This window comes from Zootoca vivipara, chromosome 12 (assembly GCF_965207765.1).
Source record: "Zootoca vivipara chromosome 12, rZooViv2.hap1.1, whole genome shotgun sequence".
Classification (NCBI taxonomy): domain Eukaryota; kingdom Metazoa; phylum Chordata; class Lepidosauria; order Squamata; family Lacertidae; genus Zootoca; species Zootoca vivipara.
The window spans coordinates 42,701,445-42,722,251 of NC_142595.1; positions in this window are offsets into that span (position 1 = coordinate 42,701,445).

Sequence of the window (20,807 nt, forward strand, 5' to 3'; positions counted from 1 at the left end):
CCAATCCTGGATCCACACCTCCTTCCACAGTGGGGAACATAGGTTTGATCATGGTGAGAGTTTGCCAAGCGTGCCTTCCTCTTGGTCTGTTTCTCCCTTTCGTCCTGAGATCGAGTGTCTTCAAAACCTTTGGTAAAGGCTGTTCTCCAATTGGAATGCTCGCAGGCCAGTGTTTCCCAGTTGTCAGTTTTTATACTACATTTATTTCATACATTGTGATATACAGTGGTACCTCTACTGACGAATAACTCTACTTACGAATGTTTCTACTTACGAATGGAGCTCCGTCCGCTATCTTGGATGCAGTTTAGATAGGATTTTTTCTACTTACAAATTTTTAGATAGGGTTGCTTCTACTTACAAATTTTTTGTCCCAATGCATTCCTATGGGATTCGACTTACAATTTTTTTCGATTTACAAATGTGCATTCGGAACGCATTAAATTCGTAAGTAGAGGTACCACTGTATCAGTATATCGCGATGTGTCCTGTTCCCCCCGGTGATATATCAAAATGTTGAAAATCAAATAATACCTAGCCCTAGTGGGTGGGTGTTTTCATCAGATGCCACTCCTCACCCAGTGTCCTGGGACATATCAGGAACAGACAGCCAAGTCGCTGTAGCATCTTGGGTGGTGTCTGATTAACGATACTCTTCCAGGAAAAGTTTTTGCCGGATGGCTAAGAAACACCTTAAGTCAGGGGGAATGAAGTTTTTATAGCCTGAGGGACTGCATTCCCTTTTTGGGGACCAAATGCCAACCATGGGTGCAGCCAGGAGTGAAAATGAGTACAGCAACCAATGCAGATTTTGCCTTTGTACGTTAGGCTTGCTTGACATCCATGCACCCACACACCTCTACCCTCCACCAAGGCAAGAAAGACACATGAGCAGAATTCGAGGGCATGTTCCAGCCAGCCAGAATCATTCCATGAAGGCAGGGGCGTAGCAAGGCGCCGCGACACCCGGGGCGGCAAATTGCCATGGCTCCCCGGGGGGGCGTCGCCGCTATGTAACGACGCATGAGTCGCTATGTAGAGGGGGATCGCACCCCCCCCGAATTCAAATCGGAGCCTAGACGCTCGGTTAGGCTCCATTTTGAAGTCGTGGGGGGGTGCGATCCCTGCATGTTAGGTAGAGGGGGATCGCCCCCCGCAACTTCTTAACGGAGCGTCCAGGCTCAGGCGCCGATCACGGGGTGGGGGCGCAGCTCCGAGTGCCACCCCCCTCCAGCAGGCACCCTCGCAGCGCCCAATCGCTCGGCCGGAGTGCCTGCAGTTTTTGTGTTGTTGTCCCCCCGCCCGAGGCTGTTGTGTAGGGCGGAGGCATGGCCCCAAGTGACACCCCCTCCAGAGCGGTGCCCGGGGCGGACCGCCCCCCGCTTGCTCTGCCCCTGCGTGAAGGTGCAATGCAGGGCGAGTGAGGGGAGTGGTGAGATTCAGCCACACACCAGCAAATTCAGGTTGCAGTGTTACAGTCACTAGGGAGCCATTGTGCCACAGTCCTGATTCTCCAGAAATCAGACATTTTTTTTGCAGAAAAGAAAGTGATGGGGAAAAGTGTGGAATAGCCACTCATTTATCGTAGGTGTTTTATTACTTTTCCAGTTTCTTGCAATTAAGATCCTGGCTGCTACTGTCATGTACATAAAAGGGGGTCTAATTTCTTTTTTTATTTCTGGTGGCATTATACATAGGAGGAAGGTTTCAGGTTTTTTCTTAAATAAAAATTCATTGTAGATGTTATTCCAGGCAGGTCCAAATGATAGAATATCTGCAGTTGGCTATGATGACAGGGGGAGTCAGAGGTTATCCAAAACAGAAAATACAGAAAGAATGGAAAATCTTTAAAGAATATCTGGGAAACTATTGAAACAATAAACATCTCCTGGCAGAACTAGAACGATTCTTGTAAAATAAGAAATATGTTTTTGGTATCTGATGAAAACAAAGTAATACAGTAATCTGGAAATGTGTGTGGAAAAAATAATAGAAATAATAATACAATGAGTCTAATCAGAAGTCAAATGTGTTTATTTTTCTTTCTTCTAATTCTGTGTTTAAATCCCCCCCCCATTTCTTCTTTTTCTTTCTACCTTCTTTTTTTTGTTCCTTTTCTTTTTGATCTGCTAAGAAAGAGATGAAGAGATAAAAGTTAAATATGAAAATTTGAGCAAGTTAAAGTGATGTTCTGTAATTTTTCAACTACTGTTAAAGATGGCCAATTGTAATGAACTGATGTAGTAGTTATTGTTTATTATTATTATTATTGAATCTTGAATAAAGTATTAAAAGGGGGGGAGCATGGAGTAGCAACGGCTTGATGCAATGTTGTGTAACCTCCCAGCAAACAATGAATGGAATGAATGCTTAATAAGCAGCCAACGTTGTCTGAAATCCCTGAAAACTTTGCGCTCATTAAAACGGGTTGTCTGGAAGCGGCAGTTATTTCCTGTGATTTCGCCACTTGAAATATCAGGAAAGGATGTTTAGTCGTGAATGCAAGTGTGCGATGCTCCATTTTTGGTGCTCCTGGTTGGTGCTCCATTTTGCTGCTTGAAATGCCAAGCTGGAGCATCTCCCTGTCATCAGAGTTCCTCTGTTTTGAAATGGCAGCTGGGGTCCTTTGTCCTCTTTGTAAATATTTTGTCTCTACAAATCTGCAGAGAGAAGCACATTCTCCCCAGAAAGCCACGGGTGGCACTAACGCCTTGTTGCTGGCATCCGTCTGTACCGTGAGACACATGGCAACCATTGTTTTTGTTCCTTTGCCAACTGTAATTTCATTTTTAATTTTTTCCCAGAAGTTTTTTTTGGGGGGGTGGGGGTAGGGAATCGGAGAAATAATAACATGTTTCACACATAATAAAAAGAATAGTTATGGGGTGTGGCGAGAGGCGGAACCACGTCATACATTTAAAGCACATCCAACACACATTTAAAACAAAGTATCCTGGGAAGTGTAGAGTCTTAAGGGTGCTGGGAATTGTAGTTGTGATGGGGCAACTACAGTTCCCAGGATTCTTTGGGGGAAGTCACATGCTCTAAATGTGTGTTGGATATGCTTTGAATGTATGTTGTGGATGTGCCCTGTAGTGGGTCCTGAGTAAACCTCAGCTAAACAAAAAAAAACCTGCTTATATATTTTTTTTACAAAATTAAACAAATATAGATTTACAGAAGTTTTGGGAATATATATATATATATATATATATATATATATATATATATATATAGAATAATATTGGAGAAAACTGGGTATTGAAACCTGCTTAACCTAAATCATATATCCCAGTTTCCAGGGGCCCTTTAAAGTACGCTTCACGCAGAGTATTACGCAGTCAGAAGTCGACCTGGCTAAGAAAACACTACCAAGAGCGTAGGATATTATTTCCCTTATATGAAACCCCTTACTAGCTGCACACTTGTAAAAGTATACAGCTGAAAATACAAACGGTTGGGTTTCTTTAACTGAAAAACAAACTGACTCTAAAGAGACTTTAAACTGAAGATAAATGCTTTCTCTCTTAGCAACTTTATCTAACCACATTCCAACCTTCAGTCCATGCCAAACCCCCCACAAACTCCCACATAACTCCCATTAAACTACCCGAGAAATAACAGCAAACTAGCATTCTAACTAAGGACCCAGGTGGCGCTGTGGTTAAACCACTGAGCCTAGGGCTTGCTGATCAGAAGGTCGGCAGTTCGAATCCCTGTGACGGGGTGAGCTCCCGTTGCTTGGTCCCAGCTCCTGCCAACCTAGCAGTTCGAAAGCACATCAAAATGCAAGTAGATAAATAGGAACCGCTACAACGGGAAGGTAAACGGCGTTTCCATGTGCTGCTCTGGTTTGCCAGAAGCGGCTTTGTCATGCTGGCCACATGACCTGGAAGCTGTACGCCGGCTCCCTCGGCCAATAATGCGAGATGAGCACGCAACCCCAGAGTCGGTCATGACTGGACCTAATGGTCAGGGGTCCCTTTACCTTTACCTTAGCATTCTAACTAAGCAACTCTCATACTAAGATTCAACTAAGGAATCTCTTAAACTGAGAATTAAATCACACTGAGAGATATTTAACTGAGAAATACATTCAACTGAGAGAGTGATCTAAGAGATACAGAAGGCTTTCTGGCAGAGCCTTATATACAAGGAGCAGAGCCCACGCCTGTGAGCAATTAACAGAAATCACCGGCACCTGTTTCTCTTAAACAGACAGTATTTACATTAGACCGGCTCTAAAGTAACTTGACTATTCAAAAAATCCCACAGAAGTATGTAAAAGCCCTGCACTGTGAATCAAGTGCCTTTATGTATACTAGTGCAATCCTATGCAGGCCTCCCTGAAGCTTTGGTTATGTGCACACCACAGTTTAGGGTGCGTTGATTGCCATCGGTAGGCTGTACACTTGGCACCAACCCCGAACCAGACGTATCCTCGTATCCTGGTATCTGTTTTTTTCGCAAACCAGTTTTGTTGCCAAATGATATTTTAAAACTGAATTCCCCCTCTAGCCCAGGTGTATACAAATGAAGGTGTTTGCGAAAAGAACCTTTTTTTGTGGGGCTGTGCGCACAGGTAAACAAATACCTGCGCACATGCCCACAATGGTGTGTGGAAATGCTAAAGGTCGGTCCCTTCCAACTCTATGGTTCTGTCAGTCCCTGATGTGAATATACTCACCTGCATGTTCTGGTAGCTGCAATATACAGTAGCTCCTCCTTCAGCCACCATTGTGACACACAGGTATGAACAACTGCAAACAGGGAAGGCTGCTCTATGAGGGCAAATGGGGCACCGTCCAACCAAAATCTGCTGTCAGCCAGTCCCCACTGGCCCACCATCTTCCTTACAACCAGTCCAGAAGGTAGAACTGCTTGTCAGCTTCCTCCCTATTAGTTGGTAAACCTCGCTGTGAGGAAGATCTATCAGCAGTGCCGGTCCTACCATTGGGCAGACTGAGGAAGCTGCCTCAGGCCGCAGATGCTGGATGTGTTGCTGCGCCGAAAATTATCCCATGTTCCCGCCACCAATTCTCCCACCAATTAATAAGAAAGCAAACTCCTTTGAAAACTACCATAGGAGAAAGAAAACAGAATTATGAAATTCTCATGAGCGGGGGAAAATGCAGCAGAGAATCTTGGGAACTGTAGTTTGTTAAGGGTGCTGAGCTGCCAGAGCTACAATTCCCAGCACCCGCAACAAACGGCAGTTCACAGAATTCTCCGTGACTATTAAAACCGTATAAGAACAATTTAAATGGATAGCGGGAAGTGAGTTTCATCTGCAACGTATTGAAATGGTGTGTTGTACCTTTACGGAAAATAGTTTGGGAAAGACATGGGAGAGGCCATATTTTTCTGTAACTCCCATTATTGTGAAAAAAAGAAAGCGACTGGGTTTTCCTTCCCTTTCCTTTTCTCGACAGTTTGCAGGAGCAGAGTTTAGTTTGTTGCAAGCACAGCTCTGTCAGTTAATAAAAGAAGCCTGTGTTGAAGAATTCAAGCTTCCACAAACCACCATTCCTAGTAAGACAACCTTAGGTGTTGCAATAAAACCTGCCAATCTGGTCAGCTTTCCTATGTGGGAAGCCAGCGGGCAGAGAGGATAGCACCTTGCCTTTTGCTTCAGGCAGCAAAAAAAAAAGTGTCCTGGACCAGACTTGACTAGAAGGGAACAGCTTCAGCCTGCTGCACCTGCCTTTGATAATTAAGCAATGGTCTGGGACAGGAAAAAAAAACCCCACCCTTCCCATCCTTTGCAAGGAACAGACTTGCAGAGAGGGTGGGTGCTGGATCGGAGTGTGCATACGATCTCAATTAGGTCTGCAAACTTTTTCAGCAGGGGCAGGGCCATCTCAAGCAGGTCGGCCGCCCTGGCGCTGAGGCATGCAGATCGCTCCGGTGCCCTCGCCCTCGCACAGCGCAGCACGGTTTCCGTGCGGCTTCGCCGTGAGCCCGCCGGCCCGGCGCCCTGGCGCCCCACGCCACTGGGACCTTACCTAGAGCCGGGCCTGAGCAGGGGGCCAGTCCACTGCCCCTCAGATCTTGTGGGGGGCCGGAGTATATTTTGAAAAAATAAAAATAAAACAAATGAATGAATTTCTATGCCCCACAAATAACCCAGAGATGCATTTTAAATAAAAGGACACATTCTACTCATGTAAAAACACGCTGATTCCTGGACCGCCTGCGGGCTGGGTTTAGAAGGCGATTGGGCCGGATCCGGCCCCTGGGCCTTTGTTTGCCTACCCATGATCTCAGTGATCATGGTGGTTGAGCCATTAGGGCATTTTGCCCACAACCAGCCCTCTCCTGCCCACCACCTGACTTGTCACTGCTGTAGACTCTTTACTGCCAGTCTCCCCGCCTTCCCTGCCAGCCCCAATGGGCACCAACTACTACTGCTAACTACCAACTACTACCCACTACTACTGCTAACTACCAACTACTCCCTAACACCAACTACTACCCACTTTTCATCCAAGGAACTCTTCCTCCACTTTTTCTAATCCTCACAACAACCCTGTGAGGTAGATTGGGTAGACCCAGGGATGAACTTTGCCGGTGAGCTTCAGTGGGGAATTTGAACCCTAGTCTTCCAGTCCCAACACTCAAAACCACAACACCACACTGGCATCGACTGTGAGAGGCAGTGTGGTGTAGTGGTTAGAGTGTCAGACTAGGATGTGGGAGGTGCGGGTTCAAATCCCCACTCGGTCATGGGGACCTCGAGCCAGTCACTCGTTCTCAGCCTGACCCAACCTCACAGGGTTGTGGTGGGGATTAAATGAGGAGGCAGGGAACCATGGAAGAAAAAGGTGGGATTTAACGTAAAAAAATTAAATAGGCAGTTCTCCCTCCACTCTTCCTCAACATCTTTCAAAGACCTGAAGAACAGGAGGGAAGAAATAGGAAGCACACTTGTGCAAATCTCCTGTCAGGGCCCTTGCTGGGGGTCCACTTTCCTTCTTGGTCATTTCAGGCCTGCCCCACCCCCTGTGATTTGGCTCTTCAGACAGGAAATCCTCCATTGTCTCAATTCCTCAGCCCAGGCTCTGGGTCAGCCTGCAGCTTGCCTTGGGCTGGGCTTCAGGAAGGAAGCGTGGAGCCTTCGGTCTGTGCAGCCCTGGCCGCCCCCACCAGAGCCATGTGAATGGGAGGGCCCTTATCTCCTGGCGAAGCCTTTCCTGTGATGCAAGCAGGGGGCGGCGGGGAACGCTTCTGTGTTGGCCAGTAAATCTCAGCCCACAAATTCCCCACCGCCCGGCTGGCATCCTCCTCTCGCTCCTGAAAGGGAGGGCTCACGTTGGCTCCATGGCTCACTTTGTTGGTACCCCGTAGAAACTCTGCACCTGTTGATCCCTCCCTCCACCCTGTCACATTGAATAAAATATTTGAAGGGGGTAGGTAAGCCCCACATAATCAATCACATGACACAGTGCATGCACACCATTTGAATGACAAGGCCCATCAACTTTCGGGGGGGGCAGCATCCTCAAATATTTTATTGGGGGAGTGAAGGGACCTTGGCCCCTAGTAATTTGTTCCTGTGCCATCAGGCCATTGCTTATTCTTATTTCAACCATCTTCCGAGGAGGTCAAGGCAGTATCCATAGCGCCTCCGCTCGCAACAACCCTGTGAGGTAGGTAAGCTTGAGAGTCGTCAACTGGCCCAAGGTCACCCAGCAGGTTTGGTAGCTAAGGATGGGGAGGAATGAGGCTCAGGGCTCTCTGGTCTAAGTCCAACATCCTGATCCACTACACTTCAACTTCAGACTGTCCAAGATGCATAGAGTCTTATTGGCTAGACTAATGTTGCCTACTCTGATTGTCAGCAGCTCTATACAATCTCAGGCAGAAGAGCTGTGCTCCTCTGGATCTTGGGGTGAAGTTCAGCAAGTGACCTTGAACCACTGTATTCTGCTCTGGTCAGACCTCACCTGTAGTACTGTGTCCAGTTCTGGGCACCACAGTTCAAGAAGGATACTGAAAAGCTGGAAACGTGTCCAGAGGAGGGCAACCAAAATGGTCAAAGGCCTGGAAACGATGCCTTATGAGGAACGGCTTAGGGAGCTGGGTATGTTTAGCTTGGAGAAGAGAAGGTTAAGGGGTGATATGATAGCCATGTTCAAATATATAAAAGGATGTCATATAGAGGAGGGATAAAGGTTGTTTTCTGCTGCTCCAGAGAAGCGGACACGGAGCAATGGATTCCAGCTACAAGAAAGAAGATTCCACCTAAACATTAGGAAGAACTTCCTGACAGTAAGAGCTGTTCGGCAGTGGAATTTGCTGCCAAGGAGTGTGGTGGAGTCTCCTTCTTTGGAGGTCTTTAAGTGGAGGCTTGACAGGCATATGTTAGGAATACTTTGATGGTGTTTCCTGCTTGGCAGGGGGTTGGACTGGATGGCCCTTGTGGTCTCTTCCAACTCTATGATTCTATGATTAGATGAACCACCTGTTTTCTTCCTCTCAGCCTAAAATCCATCGCAGGATAGTTGACAGCATGCAGTGGATGGCAGAGCTATATTTCCCAACTTAGCTAAGGCCTGAAACTCAGACCCGGGGGCCAAATGTGGCCCTCGCAGCCTTTTGATCTGGTCCTCAGGACTCACCGCGCACCACACACCTGCTCCCCTGCCACACCCCTCACTGGCCCCTTTGCATCCTGGGTATTTTTTGCCTGGCTGGAATGTGCCATTGAATTCTGCTTGGCAGGGGGTTGGATTGGATGGCCCTTGTGGTCTATTCCGACTCTATGATTCTAATCCTGATTGTGCCTCTTACTTGCCTGGATGGAGGACAGAGTCAGGCTTACAGGTAGGTAGCCGTGTTGGTCTGGATCGAAGTAAAATAAAAAAATTCCTTCAGTAGCACCTTAAAGACCAACTAAGTTTTTATTTTGGTATGAGCTTTCGTGTGCATGCACACTTCTTCAGAGTCAGGCTTGTGTGTGTTTGTGTATAAACTAGCCTACTGTACAAAGGTAACGCTTGTGGTCCATGCCCCACCTGATTTTGCCCCTGATGCCATCCATGTGGCCCCTGGAAGAAGGGAGTGTGGCTCAAACAGGTTCCTGACCCCTGCCTTAGGCCACACTTTGGAAATGCCTTCCTGAGCCTCTTGGAGGAAAGCTAGCAAGAAATAGCATGCAGTCATATAGCAAGTCAATAATAAAGAAACAGAAGCCAGCCGTTGAACTTGAGACTTTTCGTTATACAGCGCACAAGCTTTACCTCTGAGCTCCTGTTAAATTCCTGCCAGGGGAAAATAATAATAACAATAATAACCTAGCAAGTCTATTTCTCTCCACCGCCCCTGTCCTTGCACAGACGATCTGTTCTGACGTGCGTCGGTCCTCCTGACCACCGGGCCCGGCGAGCAAAGGGTTAACTCCGGGCCCACTGGGGCTGCTGATATATGCCAGTCTGTGAAGGGCGGTTCATTAGAAAGCCTCATTAGCTCCTGGAAGGGCAGGCAAGGGGAACTCTCTGGGGCCTGTGTGTGGGCAGCGAGGACGCTAATTAGCGACACAGGAAGATGGGTGATTGATGGGAAAGGAGAGAGCGTGGGTGGGCGCGAGAAAGGAGCAGGCAGGGATGGGTGGGAGGCAAATCTGTCGAGGGGTGCACCCTGCTCCCCACTTCACCAACCATGCCTTGTATTTACATCACTATTTGAATAATAGTAATAATACTCCCTTCTGGGCCAGATGCGATTTTGACATCCAGCTGGCGTGCTTGTTATCCAAAAGTACGTACATTTGTATGAACCAAGTAAAGAAGCTGAAGTGGGTATTGTAGGAAGCTGTCTTCGGTACATCTAGCTCATTATTGTTTACACTGACTGGCAGCAGCTCTCCGGGGTTTCAGAAGGGGGCAGTCACAGCCCTACCGGGAGATGCCAGGGATCGAACCTGGGACCTTCTCCTTGCAAGGCTCTACTACCTCATGGAGGCGAGGGCTAGCGATGGCCATTATCCATGATGGTAAAAAAAAAGGTAAAGGACCCCTGGACGGTTAAGTCCAGTCAAAGGCGACCGTGGAGTGGCAGCGCTCATCTCGCTTTCAGGCCAAGGGAGCCAACTTTTGTCCACAGACAGCTTTCTGGGTCATGTGGCCAGCATGACTTAACCGCTTCTGGCGCAACAGAACACTGTGACAGAAACCAGAGCGCATGGAAATGCTGTTTAACTTCCCGCTGCAGTGGTACCTATTTATCTACTTGCACTGGCGTGCTTTCGAACTGCTAGGTTGGCAGGAGCTGAGACAGAGCAATGGGAGCTCACTCTGTTGCGGGGATTTGAACCGCCAACCTTCCAATCGGCAAGCGCAGGAGGCTCAGTGGTTAGACCACAGCATGATGATGGCCACAGCTCCATGCAACTGATGAAATGCTTGGCTCAGGGGCCACCAAGAGATGGCCAACCGAGTGGCAATTCGCTCTGTGCTTTCAGCAACTGGGCAAAGAGCAGTTGCAACCACCGCGGTAGCTGCTGGCCCTATCTTTGACCATTTGTTCTGTCTGTAGCAGATAGTTTACTCTTTTTTTTTTTTTGCCTCTGAATTTCTTGCTGCGATAGCACAGGCTCTCTCAGAGCCACTTTACCCAGAATGCTTCACCCTGAAAAGCGACACATACACACACACTGCTTGGTCCTTCCTAGAGCAAGTCAACTAGGCGGTGGAGAGGCTGGCAAAAAGATTTGCCAGGTGGGTGGGCAGTTGGCAGCAGTGGCAGGCAGTGGTGGCTGGTGCCACAGGGCACTGGCGTAGGGGGGGAAGGCCAGGGGCCCAAGTGTAGGGGGCACCAGAGCCAATGAAAGAGGGTTCTACAAGGATAATACTGAGGCTAAAGAGGAGGAAGCTGGCAGCCAGGGCCACCCCCTGGAGATGGGGAGGTCGCAGCGGACTGAAGGCAGACTGAAGAAGGTAGAGCTTTGCTCCATTCCTAAAAGACCACTCAGCCTGGCAAAACCATGAGGCAAGCAAGGCCTTGGGGCACAAATTGGCCACTGCTCTGCACCTGCTGCCTGAGGCAATTGCCTCAGCTTGCCTAATGAAAGGGCCTCTGGCCCTCCAAGTTGCTGCTGGACTACAGTTCCCATAATTCCTCCTGCCCATTGGCCATGCTGACTGGGGCTGATGGGAGTTGGAGTCCAACAACATCTGCAGGGCACCATAGTTGACTCCCCCTCCTTTAGACAATGTTGAGCTAGAATAGATGAACCAACTGTCCCACTTGGCGTATACAGTGGTACCTTGGTTCTCAAACTTAATCCGTTCTGGAAGTCCGTTCCAAAACCAAAGCATTCCAAAACCAAGGTGCGCTTACCCATAGAAAATACAGTGGTACCTTGCAAGACGAATGCCCTGCAAGACGAATTTTCCGCAAGACGAATGCGTTTTGTGATTTCAATGAAGACTCGCAAGACGAAGTTTCCTATGGCACGCTTCGCAAGATGAATTTTTTTCGTCCCATAGGGTGCCTCGCAAGACGAATTTTTCCCCCTGTCTTGCGAGGCACCCTATGGGAAACCACACTTCAATGCGTTCCTATGGGAGCCGCTTTGCAAAATGAATTTTTCACTATACGAAGCGACTCGCGGAATGAATTAAATTCATCTAGTGAGGCACCACTGTAATGCAAAATGGATTAATCCGTTCCAGACTTTTTAAAACAACCCCCAAAACAGCAATTTAACATGAATGTTACTATCTAATGAGACCATTGATCCATAAAAGGAAAGCAATAAGCAATGTGCTGCAGCCACACCATCAATCAGTCAGTAGCTGAACTGGGTTCCACACAGTCACAAAAACAAAACAAAACAAAGCAAAAGAGCCACAAAAACTAAAACGCAAAATAAATAGCAAAAACACACAGTGTAACACTCAAAACAGAAGTGTGGCCCTCAAAACGGAAGTGTGGCACTCAAAACGGAGCATGTTCAACTTCCAAAAAAAGTTCGCAAACCAGAACACTTACTTCTGGGTTTGCAATGTTTGGTTTACAAGTTGTTTGAGTACCAAGGCGTTTGAGAACCAAGATAGCACTGTAATGTCGGCTTTCTAATGTCAGAGAAGGTGCAGTAAGAATTTTTTGGGGTACGGTGGGTCTCTGGATATGGCTCGGCATAAGGTCCCCATGTCTCCCAGAGTTTATTCCTCTCTCACCATTCCACAGCAGAAATCCAGGTTGTGTTTGTTGGTCTCCCATTCAGACACTGATCAGGTCTGAGCCTGCGGAGCTTCTGCAAGTTTGCTATATCCGTTGCCCTCTGACCTCACCCTGGAGCCAAGTCACCCAATTCTCTCTGCATGAATCCTCCAGCCGCTCTCCTCCGTGGGTGGAACTCGCCAAACAAGCTCTCCTCAACTCAAGGCCTCCTTCAAACTCCAGCTTGTTCCTAGAACCAGGGCGAGGACATGAAAGGGAGATCTCTATCCCCTCCACTGCCTGCCTCTGCTTCCTACTCCTCCCTCGCCCAAACATGCGCTTGTGTTGTCTAGTGAGGGTCACGGCGGAAGCAAGGAGGAAAGGAATTCGAGAGGGAGAATGTGGCTGAACCGAGCAGCTGGGGAAGGCAGGCGTCTTCTGGACTAAAGTCCTAGTGGGAATACAGAGAGCAGAAGAAGAGGAGGTAAGAGGCTGTCGTTTGGTGGTCTCTGGGGCAGAAGGGTGGGGGACATGCCCTGAGTGAAAACTCATATAAGGGGAAAGGGTGTCTTCTGTCTTCAGTTCACCAGCCTGTCCCCTCCACGTTTGGGGCATCCTGGAAATGCCTGTGTGGGCAAGAGAGAAATACAGTCATACCTCGGTTTACAACCGCCTCGGTTTACAAACACTGCGGACCCATCTGGAACGGATTAATTCACTTTCCATTACTTTCAATGGGAAAGTTCGCTTCAGGTTAAGTACGCTTCAGGTTAAGTACAGACTTCCGGAACCAATTGTGGTTGTAAACCGAGGTACCACTGTACAGACCTAGAAGAAGCTAGCGGACAGAAACAAAGGAAGAACATAGATCTGATGGTAGGAGTTAGACAAACATTCACAATTTTATGGATAGGGAATAGGTAATGTAATAAAAGGAAAAAGTATGAGATTTATAGAAGATAGCAGAATATATAAGGAGGTAAATAAATCAGAAACGGAAGCCGAGGGAAATCCAAAAGGGGGGAGGGAGATAGGTTTATGTAATTTGTATGTTATAAGTATATTTGTAATGAGAGAAAAGAAAAATTAATTTTTTTAAAAAAAAAGAAAGAAGAAGCAGCGGATTTGGCAGAAATTCCCTTGTTTGATTCTGCCAACAATCTCGCCATAGGCAAAGGATTCTGGGAAGCTGTCTAGGCCAGGGAGATGCTGCAGGAAGGAGAAGAGCAGGTGTTTCACCTTCGCCGTGCTTCTAATTGGTGTTCTGCATTTTGAGCTGGCTGAATCCAATGCAGGTTGCAAAATGAGGACAAACCCTTAGCCTGCTCCCGCCAACCCAATTGCCACCAATATACTTCTGCAATGCTTCCAGCCTAAGGCGGCAATGTCTTTTTAGCACAGCACAGCGATGCCCTGAAGGCTCCCAAATTATGAGCTGGGGGATTGCTTCATCTGCCTGGCATTGCTTCATGGAGTGGGGGACCAGATGTTGCTGAACTCCCATCATTCCCAGCCAGCACGGCCAAAGGTCTGGGATGATGGAAGCTGGAGTCCGGGCACACCTGGAGGACCAGGGATTAGGTGCTCCTCATCTACACAAATGAAAGTTCAAGGCTCAGGGCTTGGGTTTTCCAATGTAAAAGGCTGTGAGAGCCATGAGCATGCAAGCCAATGTGGGCTTGCAGGGGCGTACCAAGCATCAAAACTAGGGGGGGCAAGGGGCGGGGCCAAGGCATGGGAGGGGAGGGGCCACAAAGTGGGAACATGGGCGAGAGCGGCGCTGCCGGCGGGGCTGGTGGGCAGAGCCGGAGGCGGAGCACAGACCAGCGGAGCGTGAGTTTGGCGTTCCTGCCGGCACGGCGCGCCCTCCAGCTTTCCTCCACGCTCTCTGGTTCCCCGCCTTGCTTGGCCTTGCTGGAGGGCGCGATGGGGAGCTGGAGGGAGGGCGCGGTGCGGTGGGTGGGAACGCCGAACTTGCGCTGTGCTCTGCCTCCGCCTCTGCCCACCAGCCCCGCCGGCAGCGCCGCTCTCGCCCACGGCTGCACTGGCCCTGCTTCTGGGGGGGCAGCTGCCCCCCTGCCCTGCGCTGGGTACACCCATGTGGGCTTGTTAGTTTTGTCCCTGTTCCTTAGCTGTTTTCTTTCTTTTTTTACAGCGCCTTGTGACATTTGGGGTGGGGTGGGTGATCTCCACAGAAGCCAGTGTCTGGGGGAGGGGGCTCATAATTTTACACCTGGGGCCACAGTCCCCCTGGCCCCCCATGCCATGCCAAATGTCCCTATTTTCCAGGGACATCCCCCAATTTACAGAAGCCACCCCAGTTTCTGATTTCATCGAAGAATGTCCCGCTTTTCCTTAGGACGTCTCTATTTTTACCAGAGAAATGCTGGAGGGTATTGAGTTACGCAACCCTCGAGCCAAGGCGATAAGTAAATATGCAACCTTTAGAAGACACCTGAAGGCAGCCCTGTATAGAAAGTTTTACTCTGTTTTTATATCTGTTGGAAGCCGCCCAGAGTGACTGGAGCAACCCTGTCAGATGGGCGGGGTATAAATAATAAAGGTAAAGGACCCCTGACTGTTAGGTCCAACCATAAACAACTCTGGGGTTGCGGCGCTCATCTCGCTTTACTGGCCAAGGGAGCCGGCGTTTGTCTGCAGACAGTTTTTCCGGGTCATGTGGCCAGCATGACTAAGCCACTTCTGGTGAAACCAGAGCAGCACACAGAAACGCTTTTACCTTCCCGCTGGAGTGGTACCTATTTATCTACTTGCACTTTGACGTGCTTTCCAACTGCTAGGTGGGCAGGAGCTGGGACTGAGCAACGGGAGCTCACCCTGTTGCGGGGATTCGAACCACCGACCATACCTGCTAAGTTGCTGTCAGAGAAATAAGGGACCGGGCCGGAAATAGCAGACCGGAAGTAGCGCTGCCGCCATTTTGGAACTGGGCGGAGCATGCTCAGAAGTGACTTTTGATGCTGCTTTGCCCAGTTCCAAAATGGCCATCGTGCCAGAAGTCGCACTGCAGCCATTTTGGAATTGGGCAGAGCAGCACCAAAAGTCGCTTCTGAGCATGCTCCGCCCAGTTCCAAAATGGTCGCCGCGCCAGAATAAACAGGGGAAAAACAAAAAAAATCTGTTTTTTCAGCTAGGAACAGCTGGAAAAAACATGGATTCCCCGGGGAAAACGGGAGACTTGGCAGCTATGCCACCGACCTTCCGATCAGCAAGCCCTAGGCTCAGTGGTTTAGACCACAGCGTCACCCACAGCCCTAAAATTGTAATAATACAATTGTTATTATTAGGGAATAGGTTGTCCCTATTGTCACTTGAGAAATCTTGGAGCATATGGAATCATGAGATCTACTCTGTACCCTGCTACGTGTGTGTATGCCGAGAGTGCAGAACCTCAAGAATGGAGGCTGAATGTGGCCCTCAAGGCCTCACTATCTGGCCCTCAGAACTGCCCCATTCCCCCCCTAGCTGGAATGTGTCATTGGATTCTAATAATGCCTCTCTCTTGTTTGCATGGAGGATAGAAAGGGGGGTGAGAACAGGTGTAGAAACTAGCCTGCTGTACAAAGGTAACATTTACACTTGCTTCTTGGCCTACTTTTGCCTCTGGCCCTGCCTACCACGGGCATGTGGCCCTGGGAAATCTGCCCAGAAAGGAATGTGGCCCTCAGGCAGAAAATGGTTCTCCACCGCTGGTGTAGGTTCTTCACCAGAACTTGCTGCATGTAGACTACAGACTAGATCTTGCAGGGACTGGTCCATAGACCTCAATAACAATAACCTCTGTTTCGCTCTACGCTTCTGCGTGTCCTCAACCCACATTGGCACCTACAGCATTCAAATTTCGTTCCAATATTTCTCTTCGGCTATGAGCGATTGACCTTAGGGTGGGATTGCCTGGTTCAGCCAGTCGATCCAGTCTACTGGTGTGTTCTGGAACCTGGCCTTATCAGTGGGCGCCTATAAAAGGTGAAAGGGCTTTGCATAGGTATGCCTGTGTCTTTGGGGTAGGGAGGGAGGAGGAATTGGAACCTGTAACGAATTGACATAGTTTTAATTTTTTTCCCCAAGCCTGGCTTTGCAAGGGTTAAACCCACATCCAGCCTGATTGACTGGACATTCTAATGGAGGCGGTTCTGCTTGGAGCTTAAAAAGAGGGAGGAGCCATTCTGTCCATTGGAGAGCACAAGGGAGTGGGAGCGTGGGTGGTTGCAGGGTCAGGGTAGGGTAGGGTTTAGATGAGGAATAAGCAAGTTCCATGTTACGTGTTTAAACATAAGCAATAACTTATGACAGTAACGAAGCTTGTACACGCATGAATCTTTAAAGCAACCATTATGAATTTAAGTTAATAAACTTTCATCGTTTATGTGCCAAGGAGAAATCGTCTTTCTTATTTCCAGCACGGTATCGAAAACAGTATAGGTAGAGGCTCTTTAAACTTCCCTCAAGAGTGGCGTCGATAGTTTGTGTCCTTGAGTAACACGGTATAGGCTGAAGGTGGACAACCCGGGGTGTCACTAAGTTGCCTAAGTGGATAGGCAAGCTTTTAGAGCAGAGGCTTGACAGGCATATGTCAAGAATGCTTTGATGGTGTTTCCTGCTCGGCAGGGGGTTGGACTGGATGGCCCCTGTGGTCTCTTCCAACTCTACGATTCTATGATTCTATCTATGAGGGATTTCAAGCTGAGGGAATCTCTTCACTGGGGACAAAGGGGTTAGTCGCACAAACAGCCTCGAGTTTCATAAGATACCTGGCCACATGTGTTGGAAGCAAACTCCACCTATTAGTAAACCCAAGATTGAAGAGGGGTTTATAAATGATCTGTAGGGAAATAGGGAGGTGGATTTTGCCTCAGGATTCCCTAGGAGTTCCTTTAGTAAGTGAGAGAGAAGACGGGTTCCCCAAGTGCTCTTTTAATAATAGAGTAAGAGGGACAACCATCACACCTTTTTAGCATTAGGTAGACGGGATCCGTCGCAGAACCCATCTGCATTTGAAGGTGAACCTGCCTAAGCCACACTTTCCCATGCAATGCAAAAACTGAAACACAGACATTCTTCAAAATTCTCATTTCTCCAAATTTGGCAATGCCATAATCTATTTCTGGCCAAGTAATGTATGCAACATTTAATATACTAGGTAGGGTGATGTATTGGGTAATGCATGTATTGGTGAAAATAACATACCCCAAATGCATTATTATAGGGGAAATGGAACCTGATGGATATCCAGGCCAATGGTCCCTGTTCTCACAGTATCCAACTTGATGACTGTGGGGAGCCTGCAAGTAGGACCACTTCCCCCTCCTGTGTTCTCCAGCAACTGGTGTTCAGAAGCATTACTGCCACCTGCTGTGGAGGTAGAGCATAGCCATGATGGTTAGTAGCCATTGATAGCCTTCGCCTCCAAGTTATTTGTCCAATTGTCTTTTAAAGCCATGCCTCCTGTGGCAGCGAGTTCCGCTGACCATACGCTGCATGAAGAAGTACTTTTATTATCCTGAATTTTGAAAACTTCTAGTGTGTCACCTCTTACTTAGAGAAAACTAAAAAGTCCCGAAAGCGGCAACCTTTCTTTTCCGAGGAGTTGCTCTGTCCTCTTGATCCAATTCAACAATATCCATTTTGTGGGTAGGCGACCAGATTCCAGCATTCCAAATGTGGTTGCGGCGTAGATTTGTACAATGGCATTATGATATTGACAGTTGTATCCTGAGGATACAAGCTTTTCACAGCGGCTTTGAAAAAAAAAAGTGCATAGAATCATAGAATCATAGAGTTGGAAGAGACCACAACGGCTATCCAGTCCAACCCCCGCCAAGCAGGAAACACCATCAAAGTATTCCTGACATATGGCCGTCAAGCCTTTGCTTAAAGACCTCCAAAGAAGGAGACTCCACCACACTCCTTGGTAGCAAATTCCTCTGCCGAACAGCTCTTACTGTCAGGAAGTTCTTCCTAATGTTTAGGTGGAATCTTCTTTCTTGTCGTTTGAATCCATTGCTCCGTGTCCGCTTCTCTGGAGCAGCAGAAAACAATATTTCTCCCTCCTCTATATGACATACTTTTATATATTTGAACATGGCTATCATATCACCCCTTAACCTTCTCTTCTCCAGGCTAAACATACCCAGCTCCCTAAGCTGTTCCTCATAAGGCATCGTTTCCAGGCCTTTGACCATTTTGGTTGCCCTCTTCTGGACACGTTCCAGCTTGTCTGTATCCTTCTTGAACTGTGGTGCCCAGAACTGGACATAGTACTCCAGGTGAGATCTGACCAGAGCAGAATACAGTGGTACTATTACTTCCCTTGATCTAGCTGCTATACTCCTATTGATGCAGCCCAGAATTGCATTGGCTTTTTTAGCTCCTGCATCACACTGTTGACTCATGTCAAGTTTGTGGTCTACCAAGACTCCTAGATCCTTTTCACATGTACTGCTCTCAAGCCAGGTGTCTCCCATCCTGTATTTGTGCCTTTCATTTTTTTTGCCCAAGTGTAGTACTTTACATTTCTCCTTGTTAAAATCCATCTTATTTGCTTTGGCCCAGTTGTCTAATCTGTTAAGGTCATTTTGAAGTGTGATCCTGTCCTCTGGGGTATTGGCCACCCCTCCCAATTTGGTGTCCCAATCTAGCATTAGGCTAGATTGCAAATGCCTCGCACTCTCCACCACCCAGGCCCGGCCAAAGAAGAAGCTGGATAACAGGGAGGGTCAAGACTGCATACAGAAATAAGTAACTTAAGAGAGATTCGCATTCAAATGCTTGCGAATTTTCACGAGTTTCATTTCCCTCCACGTTGCTGTGGAAATGTGGAGAACTTAACTTCAGATTTTGGAAGAAAACGGGAAATGCCGATAAACCGACAATTGACAGATTCGCTCACCCCTGGTTGGGGATGTGAGGCCAGTTTCATCCTCCAGGTTAAAAAGGGAAAGTGATCCAGGATGGGGGTGGGGAAGCAGCATCTTGTTCCATTACGGAATTCCCTGGGCAGCGAATTTCCCATCAGCCCTATTAGTATAGCTATTTTGCGGTTCCCCTTCTTCGTCGCCTCCAAGCCAGCTGGTAATAACTTCTCCGCAGGTCTCCGTCCAAGAGCAAGCAGCTCTGGCGGCCCCGAAGCACTCGGCTACGACTCGGGAGTCGACAGTGTAGTAATAATGAGTTTTCTGGGCCTCGGCCAAGTGCCTAATGGCATCTGCGCCGTGGCGTCTTTATTGACTGCGCTGAGTGCTGCTGACTTATACAGTATATAGGAATGGCGAGGAAGGCTGGCGGAGGTGAAGAGAGCTGAGCATTGGGGGAGTTCGGAAGAGGAGAGAGGAGGGCGAGGCTGGAATTGTGTGAGGTGGGTGGGTTGGGGTGGAAAGGGGCTTTAAGTTCCTTCCCTGCTCAGTTTAGGTCATAAGATCATTCTCCATTAAATGTCAAAATACTTCCCTCAGTCATCTTTAGTCCCCACTCAGGCCCCATAAACCAGCACTGGCGGCAGCAGCAGCAAAGAGTTTTTTTTGGAACCATGAAGACTAAAGCACAACTGCAGGAATCTCAGGTTAAATGCAGTCCTCCATTCCTCTGTTTCAGCCCTCCAGACTCTCCTCAGGCCGCTACTCTGACAGGCCCTGCCTTAAGCCCTTCTTGCATACTTCTGTCTGCCTGGAATGTGTCTTTGAGCCCTGTTCATTCCTCTTGCTTCCCTGGATGGAAGCGCAAGACAAGAGGAATACGTGAGTGTGTGGGGAAGCTAACCCACTGTGCAAAGGTAAAGATTACATTCGCTGCTCAGCATGCTTTTATCTCCGGCCTCATCCAACCACTGGCATACAGCTCTCGTAAAAATATATGGCCTTTGGGCTGAAAAAAATGTTCCCCCGCCCCGGATGACAGCACAAGCGTTTGTGGAAGCAAATAGTCTCGCGACTAACTACATTAAGCGATTTGAATGCGCTATAAACATGCAACACCAGATGGCGCCAGAGAGCAGGAAATTCTAAAACATGCTTTTCCATAGGGATTTTTTCTTTTGTTAAAGTGATCTAATTTCTGACTTATTTATAGCATTTTCCCCACCTGTGTTTAGATCCACCCTAGCTTTAACACATGCATGAATGGCTGTTGGGATTCTGTCATATATCTCTGAGGAAGTGGGATCATTCCCACAAAAAATGATGCCGTAATACATCGTACTTTCTAAGATTTCAATTTGCGCTAGGGGGATTGCTAGTCTGTGCTTTCAGAAAGCGCTTGTTTAGTATGTAAACCTGGGAGCAGCATGGGAGCTTTCCAGTGGGTGAGGAAGAAACCCGGCCCCTGCATTTATCATAGGAGGCCCTTCTCACTGTGTTCCCTCTGAGGGAGGGAGGTGCAGAGGGTGTCAACAGAAGAACAGGCCTTCTCAGTGGTGGCTCCCCGCTTATGGAACACTCCCCAAGGAAGCACATCTGGCACTATCACTTTAGGGGCCAGGCAAAAATTTCACCAGGTGTTGACTCTTAATTATCTGTGGCTTCCTTCAGTGGGTTAGATGCATTAGTCTTGCATTTTTATACTGTAAATACAAATGCATTTTTAGCTTTTACTCTCTTTTAGTTTTACCTTGGTTTTAATGTATGCAC